We start from the raw sequence: 21,684 nt of genomic DNA on the forward strand, positions 1-21,684 counted from the left end.
AAGCAGAGACTGGAGTTTGAGCCCACTGCTTTAGTGTTATGTTTAGTTTTGTATTTGACACAGCCTCTTCCACTGATTTGCTTTGTACCTTACAAAGATTGTGGCAAACTTTAAACCAAAGTTTATTTGAAAGCCATATTTGTGGAATGCACATCCAAGACTTTCTCTGACCTCTGATCTGTGCATGTCCTCCAGTTATTGGCCGTCTGTTTCTCTACCAGTTTAGGTGGACAGCCAGATCAGCAGGTTTTCAAATTTCCATATTTGGCTAATGGATTGAATAGAGCTTTATGAAATATAATTGTAATTTGATAAAAAATAAAGCCTCATTAATAGGTTCTTTTTAAAATCAGGCTACACTGCATTCAGAAAAGCCTAACGCCAATCTGTTTGAAAGCTGCTGCAAGGTACTTGCATGAAACTAAACTCAGTTCAGCTGCGATGCTTGATGAAGATAAATTAACTCTACGCACGTCAAAGATAGATGTGATTGTCAGAGTATTTGTGGTTTTAAGTCCAGGACTCAGAATGTGTGATGGAAAGAAAAAAGGTGACAAAGTCAAATTTTGTAGACTTAGAAAATAAACATACCTTGTGCCTTTATCAAGGAGACCGCTAATAACAACATACATTTTAACAATGTTGTTGCAACTAGTCTTTTGTTTTTTCTGTCGTTAAGCTGCCATTTTATAATGTAAACAGCGGAAGTTGTCTTATCAAAATAAAGGCATCAAATCAAAAACCGGTAGTCAACCAGATATCATGCAAAAGAAATAAATAAATAAAGGCAATAAGTCCTAAAAAAGGATACAACAAATAAGGAGCTTAATTTGGGGTTATTTACAGATGGTCTCCTTCTTTCTCCATGGCTCCACTGGTGTCACAGTTTTCTTTTGGTTTGTCGTGGCCCCAGTCTTTAAACTTTACAGTACTGTCATAAACCCAGAACCAGTAATGGAGGGAAGAGGTGTAGTGAAGGCAGAGTCATACGAAGGGACTGTTGGCTTTCTCAGCCTCTACTTCAGCAAAGGTTTGCATCTGATTATCCAAGATGGAGGCCAGCTCTTTGTGGTTATGTCAGGGCTTCTTCCCAGGTCTTGTTTTGGTCAATCAGCGAAAAAGGTGAATCTCAAAAAGAAATGTAAACATGTTTTATATCACAGAGAGTCAAGCAACTCCATATAGGATATAATGTAAACAGAACAGTCAGAAATGCAATAAGTTTATAGCAGGTGTACGAATGATCTAATCACCTGCTGATTGCAGCAATTATAATGCTAATCCACATTATTAGCATTATTAGTTCATTAGTCTTAATGCCATATCAGGTCAGATAGTGTAACATATAAAACAAAAAAACTCCTGGCTTGTCCCAATGTACTACTTCCTTCATCTTCAGTGTTTCAATTATTGGGGCCTGCCATAGCAATGCATAGCAGGGCAACTGCAAAGCAAAGTATTTCAATGCCTCCATGCAAGGCATGGAAGGCACCTATTACTTTACACCTCAAAATAACTGCCACTTCACCATTAATGCGGCTGGTACCGCTGCGTGCACCCCCACAATATATATATCAAAACATGCGACTGGATCTCAGCATGCGGACTATTACTTCTGTTGTAATAGAACAGAAGTTGTTTTTGGCTTGTTAGCGAAAACCAAGCCAAATTCAAATCAAAAGAAATTATAACTGACACTGTTTCGTGTCTGTTAAATAAAATTCTGGTTGATTGTGAAGTTGAATAGTGACTGTTGTCTTTGTGGTTTCACGTTTACACATGACATTAACAGACCTGGGGAGACGAGAACACAACGAGCAGCAGGTAGCAAAAATATCTCGTTTTCTCAACAAAGCCCATGTTACTCAACAAGCTTGTCACTCTCCCAATGCTACTGAGTACGTTGTAGCTTACTTTAGCATTGATGCAAATTTTTAGTATCAGAAAGCTGGGTTCCGACCAACAGGCATATTTTGGCAGGCCCTGTTTAAATTTCTTTGGAAAATTTCTAATTTCATCCTGAACTCCAAAGACTTCGTCTGGGGAAAAATATCTTCATGGATGGTGCATTGCTGTAAAAAAAACCTTGTAAACAATGGCATCTCTGTAAAAAATCCAGATATATCTTCGGAATACTGAGCCACAAAGCTTAAGGTAATACTCAAGTTCATAATGCTATGTGTTGTGGCATTCGTCCAACAGATAAAGAATGAGTTGGAAAATTTGTAAAAGTACATAGTTGACTGAAGATTAGCATCCATGTTGGAGAAATCAACTGTGTCATTTTGAATGTCTTTTCTTCTGCTGAAGAGGATTCTTCTAATAATGAATCCTCAGAGATTTCTTCAAAATTTGACAAGATTTCTTTGGTGTCACAGCTGCGTTTCACATTAAGATCTGTTATGTTTTTGGGAAGACTGGTAAAGACATTTTTTGTAATATCTGTGTTGGCAAAGAGATAAGTGTGGTTGTAAAGGTAACTCACTAAAACTGTGAGCAAGCAAACACATCCAGGTTCATTTGGTCATGAGGAACATTGAACATTTCTAAAATGTCATTGCCTCTTATGCTAGACCCTAACAACTTTTAAACTGATTTTGTAACAAGAAATCCAAGGTCCTATTAAAGGCAAAAATCCTCTTGACTTGGAGTTCAGTTAAAATGGTTTGTATGATCATTTTGAAGTCGTCTCTCTGGAAGCGCTTGTCCCGATGTACTACATCCTTTATCTTCACTGTTTCAATTATTTCATTCTGAACTGTAAAGACTTCATCTGGGGGAAAATATTTTCCTCAATGATGCATTGCTGTGAAGAAAAACCTCACAAACAAAAGCACCTCTGCAAAAAGTCCAGATTCTGAGCCACAAACCTTCAGGTAATACTCAAGTTCATAATGTTGTGGCATTCGTCCAACAGTTGAAGATTGAATTGGAAAACATTCAAAAGTACATGGTTGGCTCAAGATTAGCATCCACGCTGTTGAAATCATCAGTGTCATTTTGAATTTCTTTTCTTCTGCTGAAGAGGATTCTTCTAATGATAAATCCTCAGAGATTTCTTCAAAATCTGTCACAATTTCCTCGCTGTTGCAGCTTGGAGTCACATCCAGGTCCATTACGTTTTTGGAAAGACTGGTAAAGACATTTTTTTATAAAATCTGTGGTGGCAAAGAGATAAGTGTGGTTGGAAAGGTAACTCACTACAACTGTGAGCAAGCAAACACATCCAGGTCCATTTGGTCATGAGGAACATTGACACTTTCTAAAGAAACAAAGTCTTCTGATGCCTTTACTGTCAAATCCATAGTTGTGGTTTTGATGGTAACCTTCTCATCCTTAGAGGAATCTTCCATGTCCTTTTGGTCTTCAGGGTTCAATGTCAAAAGCAAAGTAGTTTGATCTCTCGTCCTCAGAGCTCTCTACAAAAATGTCATTGCCTCTTGTGATATATCCTAACAAATTTTCAACTCCCTTCGTAACAAGAAATCCAAGGTCCCATCACAGGCAAAAATCCTCTTAACTTGGTGTTCAGTTAAAATGGTTTGTAAAGTCAGTTTGAAGTCGTCTCTCTGGAATCGATCTACCTACAACCAAGTTGAAAAGCAAACAAAGTACCATGCTAAGAGGCAGAGTGTTGACAATGTTTTATGTTGCTTGGTTCAGTTAATGAGATCTAATGAAAACTAGCAATGTTTGTTTTTCTGCAACAGCAATATGACTAATTTTAAACACTTATAAGCAGAGGCTGAAAACAGCTTTTACTTTTATTTTTTACCTTTCAATGAAAGTAAAATATATGTAATATACTATAGAAGAAACAAAAACTTTAATTTGCATTATTAAAAAACATATAAAACACTCCATTAGTTAAACATTTAAAGCTGTGAGTCAAATTTACACTGATCACAAATGTGTCAGAAATTACAGCAAACTTCTACAATACACAAGAAAAAGAAAAGAGAAATGTTTTAAATATTTCAAATTGTCAAAAAGAAGGTTTTCTGTGAGCAAAGCAATACTAGACAAGATGTGAAGTTTTCACCTGATGAAGGTTACCATAACTCACAAACTGAGACACAAACTGAGTCACAGCTCTTAGTTTGCAGCACAGATAAAATGAAACTCATCATGATCAGACTTGATGAACCAGAGATGGTCTCCTTCTTTCTCCATGTTTTGACGGTAACTTTCTCATCATTAGAGGAATCTTCCATGTCCTTTTGGTCTTCAGGTTTCAATGTCAAAAGCAAAGTATTTTCATCTCTCGTCCTCAGAGCTCTCTACAAGGACATTGTTGCCTCTTGTGCTATATCCTAACAACTTTTCAACTCCCTTTGTAACAAGAAATCCAAGGTCCCATCACAGGCAAAAATCCTCTTGACTTGGTGTTCAGTTAAAATGGTTTGTAAAGTCAGTTTGAAGTCGTCTCTCTGGGATCGATCTACCTCCAACCAAGTTGAAAAGCAAACTGAGATTTCTTGTATCTCTCTGAACATTTATGACATCACTGACATCACACAGAGGTTCTCATGGATACGATGATGTCAAACAACCTGTGTCAGGGTTTTGTTTGTTTTAGTTGCTATGAAAACACAAGGAGTAATGACTGGCGTAAGATTATTGTCAATTAAAAATGCATGCGTAGACATCTAAATTAGTAAATGTTAGTCAACAAATGTGCAGAAATTTAAGTTTTGTATTTGTCTTGTTTTCCAACTCATACATGCATGTAAAAATGGGATATTGTACATATGAGGATACTCATGAACAAATTTAAATAGTTATGGACAATCCATGAAGAGCACAGAGATCCAATAACAGAACACCACTCTGGTTTAGATCAGGGTGGCCGATCCTCCCAACCACACCCCTCCAGGTCTCACTGTCATTGCTCACGCGAGCGTTGAAATGTCAAAGCAGCATAAGGAAGTCCCCAGGAGGGCCACTCAACAGCACCTCTTCAACAATTGGAAAAAAGGTGGGTAATCTAACCTGCTGTTTGTCAGGTAAGTACAAGCAGCAAATGACTGAGGACAGATGGTACCACTGAGGTCCACGTTTTACAGGAATTTCAAAGATTGGGTCAGGAATTGAAGGATATCTTAAATCGTCTGGACTGACTGACCATGGGAGTATCAGGGTCAACACATCGGTGTCACTGAAAAAGCATTTTCTCTTTATGTTGGAGTAGTGTGGTTGTAAAGGTAACTCACTCAAACTGTGAGCAAGCAAACACATCCAGGTCCATTTGGTCATGAGGAACATTGACACTTTCAAAAGCAACAAAGTCTTCTGATGCCTTTACTGTCAAATCCATAGTTGTGGTTTTGATGGTAACTTTCTCATCCTTAGAGGAATCTTCCATGTCCTTTTGGTCTTCAGGGTTCAATGTCAAAAGCAAAGTAGTTTGATCTCTCGTCCTCAGAGCTCTCTACAAAAATGTCATTGCCTCTTGTGATATATTCTAACAAATTTTCAACTCCCTTCGTAACAAGAAATCCAAGGTCCCAACACAGGCAAAAATCCTCTTAACTTGGTGTTCTGTTAAAATGGTTTGTAAAGTCAGTTTGAAGTCGTCTCTCTGGAATCGATCTACCTCCAACCAAGTTGAAAAGCAAACAAAGTACCATGCTAAGAGGCAGAGTGTTGACAATGTTTTATGTTGCTTGGTTCAGTTAATGAGATCTAATGAAAACTAGCAATGTTTGTTTTTCTGCAACAGCAATATGACTAATTTTAAACACTTATAAGCAGAGGCTGAAAACAGCTTTTACTTTTATTTTTTACCTTTCAATGAAAGTAAAATATATGTAATATACTATAGAAGAAACAAAAACTTTAATTTGCATTATTAAAAAACATATAAAACACTCCATTAGTTAAACATTTAAAGCTGTGAGTCAAATTTACACTGATCACAAATGTGTCAGAAATTACAGCAAACTTCTACAATACACAAGAAAAAGAAAAGAGAAATGTTTTAAATATTTCAAATTGTCAAAAAGAAGGTTTTCTGTGAGCAAAGCAATACTAGACAAGATGTGAAGTTTTCACCTGATGAAGGTTACCATAACTCACAAACTGAGACACAAACTGAGTCACAGCTCTTAGTTTGCAGCACAGATAAAATGAAACTCATCATGATCAGACTTGATGAACCAGAGATGGTCTCCTTCTTTCTCCATGTTTTGACGGTAACTTTCTCATCATTAGAGGAATCTTCCATGTCTTTTGGTCTTCAGGTTTCAATGTCAAAAGCAAAGTATTTTCATCTCTCGTCCTCAGAGCTCTCTACAAGGACATTGTTGCCTCTTGTGCTATATCCTAACAACTTTTCAACTCCCTTTGTAACAAGAAATCCAAGGTCCCATCACAGGCAAAAATCCTCTTGACTTGGTGTTCAGTTAAAATGGTTTGTAAAGTCAGTTTGAAGTCGTCTCTCTGGGATCGATCTACCTCCAACCAAGTTGAAAAGCAAACTGAGAATTCTTGTATCTCTCTGAACATTTATGACATCACTGACATCACACAGAGGTTCTCATGGATACGATGATGTCAAACAACCTGTGTCAGGGTTTTGTTTCTTTTAGTTGCTATGAAAACACAAGGAGTTATGACTGGCATAAGATTGTTGTCAATTAAAAATGCATGCGTAGACATCTAAATTAGTAAATGTTAGTCAACAAATGTGCAGAAATTTAAGTTTTGTATTTGTCTTGTTTTCCAACTCATACATGCATGTAAAAATGGGATATTGTACATATGAGGATACTCATGAACAAATTTAAATAGTTTCGGACAATCCATGAAGAGCACAGAGATCCAATAACAGAACACCACTCTGGTTTAGATCAGGGTGGCCGATCCTCCCAACCACACCCCTCCAGGTCTCACTGTCATTGCCCACGCGAGCGTTGAAATGTCAAAGCAGCATAAGGAAGTCCCCAGGAGGGCCACTCAACAGCACCTCTTCAACAATTGGAAAAAGGTGGGTAATCTAACCTGCTGTTTGTCAGGTAAGTACAAGCAGCAAATGACTGAGGACAGATGGTACCACTGAGGTCCACTTTTTACAGGAATTTCAAAGATTGGGTCAGGAATTGAAGGATATCTTAAATCGTCTGGACTGACTGACCATGGGATTATCAGGGTCAACACATCGGTGTCACTGAAAAAGCATTTTCTCTTTATGTTGGAGTAGTGTGGTTATAAAGGTAACTCACTCAAACTGTGAGCAAGCAAACACATCCAGGTCCATTTGGTCATGAGGAACATTGACACTTTCAAAAGCAACAAAGTCTTCTGATGCCTTTACTGTCAAATCCATAGTTGTGGTTTTGATGGTAACTTTCTCATTCTTAGAGGAATCTTCCATGTCCTTTTGGTCTTCAGGGTTCAATGTCAAAAGCAAAGTAGTTTGATCTCTCGTCCTCAGAGCTCTCTACAAAAATGTCATTGCCTCTTGTGATATATTCTAACAAATTTTCAACTCCCTTCGTAACAAGAAATCCAAGGTCCCAACACAGGCAAAAATCCTCTTAACTTGGTGTTCTGTTAAAATGGTTTGTAAAGTCAGTTTGAAGTCGTCTCTCTGGAATCGATCTACCTCCAACCAAGTTGAAAAGCAAACTGAGATTTCTTGTATCTCTCTGAATATTTATGACATCACTGACATCACACAGAGGTTCTCATGGATACGATGATGTCAAACAACCTGTGTCAGGGTTTTGTTTTTTTTAGTTGCTATGAAAACACAAGGAGTTATTACTGGCGTAAGATTATTGTCAATTAAAAATGCATGCGTAGACATCTAAATTAGTAAATGTTAGTCAACAAATGTGCAGAAATTTAAGTTTTGTATTTGTCTTGTTTTCCAACTCATACATGGATGTAAAAATGGGATATTGTACATATGAGGATTCTCATGAACAAATTTAAATAGTTATGGACAATCCATGAAGAGCACAGAGATCCAATAACAGAACACCACTCTGGTTTAGATCAGGGTGGCCGATCCTCCTAACCACACCCCTCCAGGTCTCACTGTCATTGCCCACCTGAGCGTTGAAATGTCAAAGCAGCATAAGGAAGTCCCCAGGAGGGCCACTCAACAGCACCTCTTCAACAATTGGAAAAAAGGTGGGTAATCTAACCTGCTGTTTGTCAGGTAAGTACAAGCAGCAAATGACTGAGGACAGATGGTACCACTGAGGTCCACGTTTTACAGGAATTTCAAAGATTGGGTCAGGAATTGAAGGATATCTTAAATCGTCTGGACTGACTGACCATGGGAGTATCAGGGTCAACACATCGGTGTCACTGAAAAAGCATTTTCTCTTTATGTTGGAGTAGTGTGGTTGTAAAGGTAACTCACTCAAACTGTGAGCAAGCAAACACATCCAGGTCCATTTGGTCATGAGGAACATTGACACTTTCAAAAGCAACAAAGTCTTCTGATGCCTTTACTGTCAAATCCATAGTTGTGGTTTTGATGGTAACTTTCTCATCCTTAGAGGAATCTTCCATGTCCTTTTGGTCTTCAGGGTTCAATGTCAAAAGCAAAGTAGTTTGATCTCTCGTCCTCAGAGCTCTCTACAAAAATGTCATTGCCTCTTGTGATATATTCTAACAAATTTTCAACTCCCTTCGTAACAAGAAATCCAAGGTTCCATCGCAGGCAAAAATCCTCTTAACTTGGTGTTCAGTTAAAATGGTTTGTAAAGTCAGTTTGAAGTCGTCTCTCTGGAATCGATCTACCTCCAACCAAGTTGAAAAGCAAACAAAGTACCATGCTAAGAGGCAGAGTGTTGACAATGTTTTATGTTGCTTGGTTCAGTTAATGAGATCTAATGAAAACTAGCAATGTTTGTTTTTCTGCAACAGCAATATGACTAACTTTAAACACTTATAAGCAGAGGCTGAAAACAGCTTTTACTTTTATTTTTTACCTTTCAATGAAAGTAAAATATATGTAATATACTATAGAAGAAACAAAAAATTTAATTTGCTTTATTAAAAAACATACAAAACACTCCATTAGTTAAACATTTAAAGCTGTGAGTCAAATTTACACTGATCACAAATGTGTCAGAAATTACAGCAAACTTCTACAATACACAAGAAAAAGAAAAGAGAAAGGTTTTAAATATTTCAAATTGTCAAAAAGAAGGTTTTCTGTGAGCAAAGCCATACTAGACAAGATGTGAAGTTTTCACCTGATGAAGGTTACCATAACTCACAAACTGAGACACAAACTGAGTCACAGCTCTTAGTTTGCAGCACAGATAAAATGAAACTCATCATGATCAGACTTGATGAACCAGAGATGGTCTCCTTCTTTCTCCATGTTTTGACGGTAACTTTCTCATCATTAGAGGAATCTTCCATGTCCTTTTGGTCTTCAGGTTTCAATGTCAAAAGCAAAGTATTTTCATCTCTCGTCCTCAGAGCTCTCTACAAGGACATTGTTGCCTCTTGTGCTATATCCTAACAACTTTTCAACTCCCTTTGTAACAAGAAATCCAAGGTCCCATCACAGGCAAAAATCCTCTTGACTTGGTGTTCAGTTAAAATGGTTTGTAAAGTCAGTTTGAAGTCGTCTCTCTGGGATCGATCTACCTCCAACCAAGTTGAAAAGCAAACTGAGATTTCTTGTATCTCTCTGAACATTTATGACATCACTGACATCACACAGAGGTTCTCATGGATACGATGATGTCAAACAACCTGTGTCAGGGTTTTGTTTGTTTTAGTTGCTATGAAAACACAAGGAGTAATGACTGGCGTAAGATTATTGTCAATTAAAAATGCATGCGTAGACATCTAAATTAGTAAATGTTAGTCAACAAATGTGCAGAAATTTAAGTTTTGTATTTGTCTTGTTTTCCAACTCATACATGCATGTAAAAATGGGATATTGTACATATGTGGATACTCATGAACAAATTTAAATAGTTATGGACAATCCATGAAGAGCACAGAGATCCAATAACAGAACACCACTCTGGTTTAGATCAGGGTGGCCGATCCTCCCAACCACACCCCTCCAGGTCTCACTGTCATTGCCCACGCGAGCGTTGAAATGTCAAAGCAGCATAAGGAAGTCCCCAGGAGGGCCACTCAACAGCACCTCTTCAACAATTGGAAAAAAGGTGGGTAATCTAACCTGCTGTTTGTCAGGTAAGTACAAGCAGCAAATGACTGAGGACAGATGGTACCACTGAGGTCCACGTTTTACAGGAATTTCAAAGATTGGGTCAGGAATTGAAGGATATCTTAAATCGTCTGGACTGACTGACCATGGGAGTATCAGGGTCAACACATCAGTGTCACTGAAAAAGCATTTTCTCTTTATGTTGGAGTAGTGTGGTTGTAAAGGTAACTCACTCAAACTGTGAGCAAGCAAACACATCCAGGTCCATTTGGTCATGAGGAACATTGACACTTTCAAAAGCAACAAAGTCTTCTGATGCCTTTACTGTCAAATCCATAGTTGTGGTTTTGATGGTAACTTTCTCATCCTTAGAGGAATCTTCCATGTCCTTTTGGTCTTCAGGGTTCAATGTCAAAAGCAAAGTAGTTTGATCTCTCGTCCTCAGAGCTCTCTACAAAAATGTCATTGCCTCTTGTGATATATTCTAACAAATTTTCAACTCCCTTCGTAACAAGAAATCCAAGGTCCCATCGCAGGCAAAAATCCTCTTAACTTGGTGTTCAGTTAAAATGGTTTGTAAAGTCAGGTTGAAGTCGTCTCTCTGGAATCGATCTACCTCCAACCAAGTTGAAAAGCGATTGTAGCAGCATAAATGGTACGCTGCCACTTTAAGATCAATTTCAGCTGCTGCATATAAGCAGGTCTCTACCTGCCACATGACTACTTGCGTCATGACGTCAACTCATTTTGCTTAGTTTGTTTGCTGAGCTGTGCTGGGTAAGCGTGGCTGTTTCTTTGTTTGTCAGCTTTTATCATAGCCATTAATGCAAGCTGGTTTGATTTGTTTAGCCTCCCTTGCTGTGCCTCCAACTCCTGGACCAATTTGTTCGGTTGTTTGCTGCCGGTAAGGTAAGCGCTAGCATGGCTAGGTAACATCCGTCTCATGTAAACGAAGCCTTTATGTAGTATTCTGTTACAGCTGCGCTCCGTAGGTGAACTTGTGGATCTGTTAATCTGGCCGTGTGGTAATTTACAGGTAAGCAGCTACCATAAGTCATAGTTTTTATCAGCAGTTGTATTAATAATCTACTTTATTTTTTTAGCCTCCTGCCGAGTCCCTGACAACTATTCTATTTGGATGTACACTCGCTGCTGTTTTGCCTACGTTGAATTGTTTTAAAAGATTTGTATGAACTTTCCCCCGCTGCCGGGAGTATTGATGGCACCACAAACGGGATAAAAAAAAGCAATATTGTAGTGCTATTGTATCACTGTTTTACTCGTATTGTTTCATTTTTTTGTCTTTCTTTTAGGGACTGAGGCTTCTGTGGTGGCGGTGGTGACCCTTGGTGGCGGTGTCTTGTCTTGTGTGTTTTGTTGGAACACCCCTTTTTGTGTGTGTGTGTTTGTAGTGTCCAGGGTGATCCCTTTTCTTCACTGGATGTTGCCCCTTTCCTCACTACTCTCCCCCCACTGGTAAGCCTCAGTTTCCTTTGACATTTAAACATTTTATAATCAACTTTATTAAAAAGACATTCACTGTTTTAACTATTCAATTTCAGGTTATTGTGAATTTAAACAACCCATTAAAGTTTAATAAATTTTTTGTAGAACTGTCTGAATCTTGTCTCATTCCCAGTAGAACGTACCTGTGTCCTTATTATTATTCTATTTTCCTGGAGTTATTCCAGGTGGCGTTGTCGGTTTCCCTTATCTTAAACTTTAACATCTTACATTTGGGTTTCAAAATAAAGAAAATCCACCCCAGGTTGCCACAAATTGGCGTTGTCGGCAGGATCTGCTGTGTAAAGTGAGACTTGATTCTTCTGCTGTTTCTCTTTTTTTGTTTGTTGTTGTGTTTTGTTGTTTTTTTTTCCGGTTTGTGTAGTGGCGTATTTTTTTTTTTTTGCGTTGGAAGAGAATTGTGTTGTGTGTACAGGCAAAACAGCAGCGAGCCTATCTAATCACAAAGGATCCAGGTCATGGAGGAGGAGGAGATCCAAGAAATGCGGGACTTGATTGCCCAATTGAAAGCAGACAACGAGCGATTACGACAGGAACAGTCACGCTCGGCCCCAGGTACTTCTACTGCCCCTTCTACTTCAAGCACATCTCAGAGTGCTTTGCCTGCCTTGGGTCCCCCTGTGTCAGAGAGGTTGGTGTTTGTGCCTCGTGACCGGAAATGTCCGATGTTCCGGGGAAGATCAGGAATAGGGTTAAATGAGTGGTTGGAGGAGGCTGAGGCCTGTATGAGGGCACGTCACTTATCACCTGTTGATCAGGCTTTTTACTTGTATGATCATCTGGAGGGTGAGGCACGAGAGGAACTTAGACACCGTCCTAGTGCTGAACGGACTGATCCAGCTTGCATTATTAGAGTGCTAAAAGAGGTATATGGTTGTACTGATTCCTATGTCTCATTGCAAGAGGCTTTCTTTTCTAGAAAGCAGCAGGAGGGTGAAACCCTTCAAGAATTTTCCCTTGCACTAATGGGATTAATGGAGAAGGTTAAAGCTTGTGCACCCACTAGCATGGTTAATGCTGCTGTATTGTTGAGGGATCAGTTTGTGGAGCATGTTTTAGATGGTCCACTGCGGCGTGCATTGAAACAGTTTGTACGGGAGAAACCTGCAGCTACAATACTTGATGTCAGGGCTGAAGCTATTAGGTGGGAACTGGAGGGATCATCAGGCGGTAGTAGGGCTCGGAGTCTTTCAGTTCCATCACTTGGATTTCAATATGCTGTCCATGGCACTTCTCAGATTAGTCCAAGGGATCAGGGGTCAGAATTGAGGTCACTGCATGATATGTTGGCACGACAACAAGAGCAATTAAATCAACTCACTCAGAGCATTGCCTCTCTTAGTCAAACTCACCAACAGAGTCGTCCCCCTCGTAATGTCCCTATAGTCTGTAGACGGTGCCAACAGCCAGGTCATTATGCTAGGGAATGTGATGGTGTACGTGTCCCTTCCCGTTTTCACACTCGAGGCCCTCAGCAGCCCTCGAGTTCCCTGCCTCATAATTCTGCGGTCTCGGAAAACTAGTTCCCACTGAATTGTTGAGCCGCAGTTCGGGTGGGGCCACTATTGGCTCAGTCACAGCACCATATAATGGTATGGAAACGCCAAAGCTTGTTGCATCGTGTCCTCATTTAGATGTGTGTTTGGGAGGTGTTCAGGTGCCCTGCCTAATTGACACTGGTTCTATGGTGTCGACCCTTACAGAAAGTTTCTTTAAGGATCATTTCAAGTCTGGTGGCCCTGATGGTTTACGCCCTTGTCACTGGTTGCAGCTTAAGGCAGCAAATGGGTTAAATATCCCGTACCTTGGCTACATAGAGCTTAGTGTTGAGCTTTGCGGCAAAGACATCCCAAACTGCGGGGTTTTAATTGTAAAAGATCCTCCTGGCACAGTGGCTCCCACGCCAGGTGTTTTAGGCATGAATGTAATCCAAAAATGCTATCATGAGCTTTTTGTGCAGCATGGCGCAGGGTTGTTCAGTCAGGACAATGTCCCCCAGGCTCCTCATGAAATCTGGCCTGCATTGCAAAAGTGCCATCAGGCAAGCTTGCAGGGCCCATTAGACTATGTGGGGAAGGTAAAGGTGCGGGGTCGTGCAGCATGCAGGGTCCCAGGTGGGGTTATGAAGCTTGTGGCTGCTACATGCTCTGATCAGCTGTCACAGGCTGTACTATACCAGCCTCCTGAGGCAGGTCTGCCAGGAGGTTTGCTTGCTTCCCCTGCCCTAATCCGTGTGGTGCGGGGCACAGCCTACATACCAATTGTTAATGTAGGCTCTACAGATATCTTGCTTTACCCACGTACTGTTGTAGGTACTCTGCATCATGTTAATGTTGTTAGTCTGCCTGCCGGTGTTAAAGAAGAGCCATCATATACAGCTAAGGTGTCCTCTCAGATTGTACTCCCAACTGTGCAGGACCAAATTGAGGCCATTGACCTCTCCCAACTGCCCTGCACACACCAGGGGCAGGTGAGGACCCTTCTTAGGGATTATTCATCAGTTTTTGCAGAAAATGACCGTGATTTGGGGTGTACAACCATAATTAGTCATGACATACCCCTTATTGATGAGACCCCTGTAAACCAGCGTTACCGGCGTATACCACCGTCAGACTATGAAGCAGTAAAGGATCACATCAATCAGTTACTTAGTATTAATGTGATCAGAGAGAGCTGCAGCCCCTATGCATCTCCCATTGTGCTAGTCAAAAAGAAGGATGGGAGCCTGAGGATGTGTGTGGACTATCGGCAGCTTAATAGCAAAACCCGCAAAGATGCCTTTCCATTACCACGCATTGAGGAGTCTTTGGATGCACTTACAGGTGCTTGCTGGTTCTCTACCTTGGACTTGGCAAGTGGTTACAACCAGGTACCTGTTGCAGAAGCAGATCGTCATAAAACGGCGTTCTGTACTCCATTTGGTCTATTTGAGTGGAATAGAATGCCATTTGGCCTTTGTAATGCGCCCAGTACATTTCAGAGGCTTATGCAACGCATTTTCTCTGATAAGCAGAATCAATCATTGCTGCTGTATCTTGATGACATAGTTGTGTTTTCCTCCACTGTGGAACAGCATTTGGAGCGCCTGGGGATGGTGCTTGGACGCCTGAAGAAAGAGGGTCTCAAGGCAAAGCTGACAAAGTGCTCCTTTCTTCAACGAGAAGTTAAATACTTAGGCCATGTCATTTCTAGCAAAGGTGTTGCAACTGATCCATCTAAGATTGAGGCAGTGGTTAACTGGCAGCGCCCCACCACATCCACAGAGCTGAGGTCCTTCCTTGGGTTCGCCAGTTACTATCGGCGGTTTGTTGCAGGCTTTGCCAAGCTGGCTGCGCCCCTTCACCAACTAGTGGGACGTTTAAGCAGTTCAAAAACAAAGAAGCGGCTAAGACAGGACATCGCTGAGGGCTGGACTGCAGAACACCAACAGAGCTTTGAGGAATTGAAAAGGAGGCTAACTACTTCACCTGTGCTAGCCTACGCTGACTTTTCTCTGCCTTTTATCCTAGAGGTTGATGCGAGCCATGGTGGTCTGGGGGCTGTCCTCTCCCAACAACAGGACGGGGTGGTGCGTCCCATTGCCTACGCCAGCCGAGGATTAAGGCCAACTGAACGTAATATGGATAACTACAGCTCCATGAAACTTGAATTTTTAGCCCTTAAATGGGCCATGACTGAAAAATTCAGAGAGTACTTGTTGGGCCATAAATGTCTTGTATTTACTGATAACAATCCCCTCAGTTATCTTGGTACTGCCAAGCTGGGTGCCACTGAACATCGATGGGCTGCACAACTTGCCTCCTTTGATTTCAAGATCCAGTATCGCTCAGGGCGTACAAACAGGAACGCAGATGCTCTTTCCAGAAAACATCCATCTACTAGAGAACAGGTTGGTGCTCTTGTTCCAGGGAGTAGTCTGCCTGAATCTCTGCAGTTGATGATGGAGAGACGGGAAGTTACGCAAGCTGCCATCACAGTCCTCCCTGAACGCACTACAAAGGATATGCAAGTATTACAACATGCTGACCCAGTTTTGCAGGAACTTTGGACCTTTTGGGCTCGCAAGAAACAACCCGACCGCACAGAGCGAAAGAATTTACCTGCACCTCTGTTGGCATTCCTGAGGCAGTGGGATCGCCTGGTGGAGAAGGATGGTGTCCTCCACCGCAAGACCTTTCGTCCCGATGGTGCTGAGGAGATGCTACAGCTGTTGCTGCCCACAGCCTTGAAGGAGGAGGTCCTGACTCAGGCTCACCAGGACCATGGCCATCAAGGTGTGGACAGGACTCTCTCATTGCTGAGAACAAGATGTTACTGGCCAAAAATGTCCTCTGATGTCGTTGATTGGTGCAGGTCATGTGAGCGATGCCAAGTGGCAAAAGATACTCGACCTCTTGCACGGACCTATATGGGCCATTTGTTAGCGTCACGACCCAATGAGATCCTTGCCATGGACTTCACAATCCTGGAGCCTTCTCAAGATGGGCGGGAGAATGTGCTCGTCTTAACTGATGTTTTTAGCAAGTACACCCTGGCCATACCAACCAGAGATCAACGTGCCTCTACTGTGGCTCATGTCCTGGTGACAGAGTGGTTTTCAAAGTTTGGTGTACCAGCCCGTGTTCACTCAGACCAGGGGCGTAATTTTGAAAGTTCCCTCATCCAGCAGCTCTGTCAATTCTATGGCATCAAGAAGTCCAGGACCACACCGTACCACCCTGCTGGAAATGGACAATGTGAAAGGTTTAATCGTACGCTTCATAACCTGTTGCGTACCCTCCCCACCACCAGTAAAAGAGCCTGGACCTCTTATTTGCCACAAGTTATCTTTTGTTATAACACCACACCACATCAAAGCACTGGAGAAAGTCCCTTCTTCCTGATGTTTGGCCAACAACCTAGGCTTCCTTTAGACTTTTTGCTTGGCCATGTATCAGAACCAAGTGCTGGCGGTGTTGACAAGTGGGTTGCAGAGCACCAGACGCGCTTGCAACTGGCTTTTGAGGAAGCCAGGGAGAAGCTGAAGATTGCTGCAGATAGGAGAAAGAGAAATAATGACCAGCATGTTCAAGATTCTCCTCTGCACGAAGGCCAACTTGTCCTACTTCGAGACACCAGTCAACAAGGAAGACACAAGATTCAGGATCTGTGGCGCTCCAAGGTGTATAAGGTCCTAAAAGTACTGGGTGATACTGGAGCAGTTTACACTGTGGCTCCTGCAGATGAGTTGAACAAAACTAAAAGGGTCCACCGGTCTCTACTGAAGCCAGTTGTTTGCAGTGACATTCCAGCATCCCCTATTGGGGAACCACTGTTGACTGATTCATCCTCTGAGGATGAAACTGATCCTGATTTGTTTTTGAGGGTAAATGTCCACCAGTCACCGCCTTCTCCGCCAGCCAACCCACATCTGGTCAGAAACAACACGGTTCCTTTGTCTGCCGAGGTATATCCTCATGAAGCTCCTTCAACATCTGCATCTCAAGCTCCTAGTGTTGCCAGCTCGAGTAAAGATCAGGGCCTTCCAAGGGTAATGAGAAGAACTACACGCTCAACAGCAGGTCAGCACTCCAATGTCCACCATCTCCCAAGACCAATGGGATTAGTGCATGGGGCTGCACACTCTCCTGATCCACACTGTAATGCTGTTTCTGCACTGTTTAGACCTTGGTGCTAGTGTTTTTGGGGTCGTCGTCGGGGCGTCGATGCAAGTTGGGGGGGTAGATTGTAGCAGCATAAATGGTACGCTGCCACTTTAAGATCAATTTCAGCTGCTGCATATAAGCAGGTCTCTACCTGCCACATGACTACTTGCGTCATGACGTCAACTCATTTTGCTTAGTTTGTTTGCTGAGCTGTGCTGGGTAAGCGTGGCTGTTTCTTTGTTTGTCAGCTTTTATCATAGCCATTAATGCAAGCTGGTTTGATTTGTTTAGCCTCCCTTGCTGTGCCTCCAACTCCTGGACCAATTTGTTCGGTTGTTTGCTGCCGGTAAGGTAAGCGCTAGCATGGCTAGGTAACATCCGTCTCATGTAAACGAAGCCTTTATGTAGTATTCTGTTACAGCTGCGCTCCGTAGGTGAACTTGTGGATCTGTTAATCTGGCCGTGTGGTAATTTACAGGTAAGCAGCTACCATAAGTCATAGTTTTTATCAGCAGTTGTATTAATAATCTACTTTATTTTTTTAGCCTCCTGCCGAGTCCCTGACAACTATTCTATTTGGATGTACACTCGCTGCTGTTTTGCCTACGTTGAATTGTTTTAAAAGATTTGTATGAACTTTCCCCCGCTGCCGGGAGTATTGATGGCACCACAAACGGGATAAAAAAAAGCAATATTGTAGTGCTATTGTATCACTGTTTTACTCGTATTGTTTCATTTTTTTGTCTTTCTTTTAGGGACTGAGGCTTCTGTGGTGGCGGTGGTGACCCCTGGTGGCGGTGTCTTGTCTTGTGTGTTTTGTTGGAACACCCCTTTTTGTGTGTGTGTGTTTGTAGTGTCCAGGGTGATCCCTTTTCTTCACTGGATGTTGCCCCTTTCCTCACTACTCTCCCCCCACTGGTAAGCCTCAGTTTCCTTCGACATTTAAACATTTTATAATCAACTTTATTAAAAAGACATTCACTGTTTTAACTATTCAATTTCAGGTTATTGTGAATTTAAACAACCCATTAAAGTTTAATAAATTTTTTGTAGAACTGTCTGAATCTTGTCTCATTCCCAGTAGAACGTACCTGTGTCCTTATTATTATTCTATTTTCCTGGAGTTATTCCAGGTGGCGTTGTCGGTTTCCCTTATCCTAAACTTTAACATCTTACATTTGGGTTTCAAAATAAAGAAAATCCACCCCAGGTTGCCACACAAACAAAGTACCATGCTGAGAGGCAGAGTGTTGACAATGTTTTATGTTGCTTGGTTCAGTTAATGAGATCTAATGAAAACTAGCAATGTTTGTTTTTTTGCAACAGCAATATGACTAACTTTAAACACTTATAAGCAGAGGCTGAAAACAGCTTTTACTTTTATTTTTTACCTTTCAATGAAAGTAAAATATATGTAATATACTATAGAAGAAACAAAAAAATTAATGTGCTTTATTAAAAAACATATAAAACACTCCATTAGTTAAACATTTAAAGCTGTGAGTCAAATTTACACTAATCACAAATGTGTCAGAAATTACAGCAAACTTCTACAATACACAAGAAAAAGAAAAGAGAAATGTTTTAAATATTTCAAATTGTCAAAAAGAAGGTTTTCTGTGAGCAAAGCAATACTAGACAAGATGTGAAGTTTTCACCTGATGAAGGTTACCATTACTCACAAACTGAGACACAAACTGAGTCACAGCTCTTAGTTTGCAGCACAGATAAAATGAAACTCATCATGATCAGACTTGATGAACCAGAGATGGTCTCCTTCTTTCTCCATGTTTTGACGGTAACTTTCTCATCATTAGAGGAATCTTCCATGTCTTTTGGTCTTCAGGTTTCAATGTCAAAAGCAAAGTATTTTCATCTCTCGTCCTCAGAGCTCTCTACAAGGACATTGTTGCCTCTTGTGCTATATCCTAACAACTTTTCAACTTCCTTTGTAACAAGAAATCCAAGGTCCCATCACAGGCAAAAATCCTCTTGACTTGGTGTTCAGTTAAAATGGTTTGTAAAGTCAGTTTGAAGTCGTCTCTCTGGGATCGATCTACCTCCAACCAAGTTGAAAAGCAAACTGAGATTTCTTGTATCTCTCTGAACATTTATGACATCACTGACATCACACAGAGGTTCTCATGGATACGATGATGTCAAACAACCTGTGTCAGGTTTTTGTTTGTTTTAGTTGCTATGAAAACACAAGGAGTTATGACTGGCGTAAGATTATTGTCAATTAAAAATGCATGCGTAGACATCTAAATTAGTAAATGTTAGTCAACAAATGTGCAGAAATTTAAGTTTTGTATTTGTCTTGTTTTCCAACTCATACATGCATGTAAAAATGGGATATTGTACATATGAGGATACTCATGAACAAATTTAAATAATTATGGACAATCCATGAAGAGCACAGAGATCCAATAACAGAACACCACTCTGGTTTAGATCAGGGTGGCCGATCCTCCCAACCACACCCCTCCAGGTCTCACTGTCATTGCCCACGCGAGCGTTGAAATCTCAAAGCAGCATAAGGAAGTCCCCAGGAGGGCCACTCAACAGCACCTCTTCAACAATTGGAAAAAAGGTGGGTAATCTAACCTGCTGTTTGTCAGGTAAGTACAAGCAGCAAATGACTGAGGACAGATGGTACCACTGAGGTCCACGTTTTACAGGAATTTCAAAGATTGGGTCAGGAATTGAAGGATATCTTAAATCGTCTGGACTGACTGACCATGGGAGTATCAGGGTCAACACATCGGTGTCACTGAAAAAGCATTTTCTCTTTATGTTGGAGTAGTGTGGTTGTAAAGGTAACTCACTCAAACTGAGCAAGCAATGCACATATGGCGCCTTCGTCCTCGACTCGGCTGTCACAGGTTCGATTTTTGGCCTGGCGACCTTTGCCACATCTTACCCCTTCCTCTCATTACCCACTTTTCTGTCACTTCACTATCAAATAAAGGCTACTAGAGCAAATAAAACCTTAAAGAAAAACATCTTACTGATTTTTTGCAATTAAAACTTTTAATGCACCTTGCATACATATTAAGAAATAGCATTTTTAAATTAGTATTCTATTCTTCTGCAAGTGTGTCTAAAGTGACCCGCATTTAATTCCTATGGCAATAATGGGAATCTGTTTCTTACCAACTGTAACTGTCAGAACACATTTTTTGTGAACCATACATACTGAGTCCTAAGTGCCACCCCTGAATAATAATATGTTACACAATAATAACGCTTACATATAAGTATTATCTTTATTTTTTACCTCATAAATGTGTGTGGGTGTCAATCATGAGTACCTTGACGGTGTTATTGTCACAAATCTACATATTAGCCTATTTCAAAGTTAGCTAACATCAGTTACCTAACCAAGCTAGCTAACATTACTGCCTATATTTTACTGTGCATGTGTATTGTTTGTGTGTGTGTGTCTCTGTTTGTCTGGATGAGAAAACCAAAAGAAAGAGAATGTGTTGAGTGCCTTGCAAAACCCTATATATTCAAGGTTCGTTCTTTCTTTTATCATCTCAATTCATAGCTACAGTATATAAATAAATGCATGAATAAATGAGCCAGAAAAGAGTAGAGTGCCTTCTCCGGGAGGATGTCCTGCCCCAAGTGGAGGAGTTGAAGTATCTCAGAATCTTGTTCAGAAATGAGGGAAAATGGAGCTGGAGATTGACAGCATCTGCAGTGGAGCGGTGATGTGCTGGTGAAGAGTGCTGAGTCAAAAAGCGAGGCTCTCAATTTACTGGTCGATCAACGTTCCTACATTCATCTATGGTCATGAGCTTTGGGTCATGACCAAAATAAAGAGGCCACAGATACAAGCAACCAAAATGAGTTTTTAGGGTGTCTGCCTGGGCTCTCTGTTAGAGATAGGGTGAGAAACTCAGTCATCCAGGAGGGACTCAGAGTAGAGCTGCTGCTCCTTCACATCAAGAAGAGCTAGTTGAGGTGGCTAGGGCATCTGGTCCCTGGTGAGGTGTTCCGGGCAAGTCCCACCAGAAGGAGACCAGAGGAAACCAGGGATATGCTGGAGAGACAATGTTCCTCTGCTAGGCTGGGAATACCTTGGGATTCCCCCAGATGATCTGGAACAAGTGGCCTCAATTACTTAGGCTGCTACCCCCCATGACCCAACTCCGGATGAATGGATAAACAAATACACACACAATAGAATAGCCCAATAGAATATAAACAGTAATGTTAGCTAACTTGATTAGCTAGCTAGTTTCACAAATTATAAAATAGGCAAATTTGAGGATAAGTAAGCTTACTTATCCTCAAATTTGCCTATTTTATCCATGCTTACTTAAAAAAAAAAATTCCTATGATTACCAAAAC

At 41.0% G+C, this 21,684-nt stretch overlaps 1 long non-coding RNA gene across 2 annotated transcripts; it reads left to right on the forward strand.

Annotated features, from left to right (window-relative positions):
• The first annotated feature begins 17,077 nt into the window (after window positions 1-17,077).
• Window positions 17,078-18,132, forward strand: LOC116720000 (uncharacterized). Of its 2 annotated transcripts, none has more exons than XR_004339295.1 (2): window positions 17,078-17,673; window positions 17,744-18,132. It is a non-coding gene; the product is annotated as an uncharacterized LOC116720000 (long non-coding RNA). The 2 variants fall into 2 exon arrangements; XR_004339296.1 differs by having other exon boundaries at window positions 17,078-17,668.
• The last annotated feature ends 3,552 nt before the right edge of the window (window positions 18,133-21,684 follow it).

The sequence above is a fragment of the Xiphophorus hellerii genome, chromosome 5, assembly GCF_003331165.1.
Source record: "Xiphophorus hellerii strain 12219 chromosome 5, Xiphophorus_hellerii-4.1, whole genome shotgun sequence".
Classification (NCBI taxonomy): domain Eukaryota; kingdom Metazoa; phylum Chordata; class Actinopteri; order Cyprinodontiformes; family Poeciliidae; genus Xiphophorus; species Xiphophorus hellerii.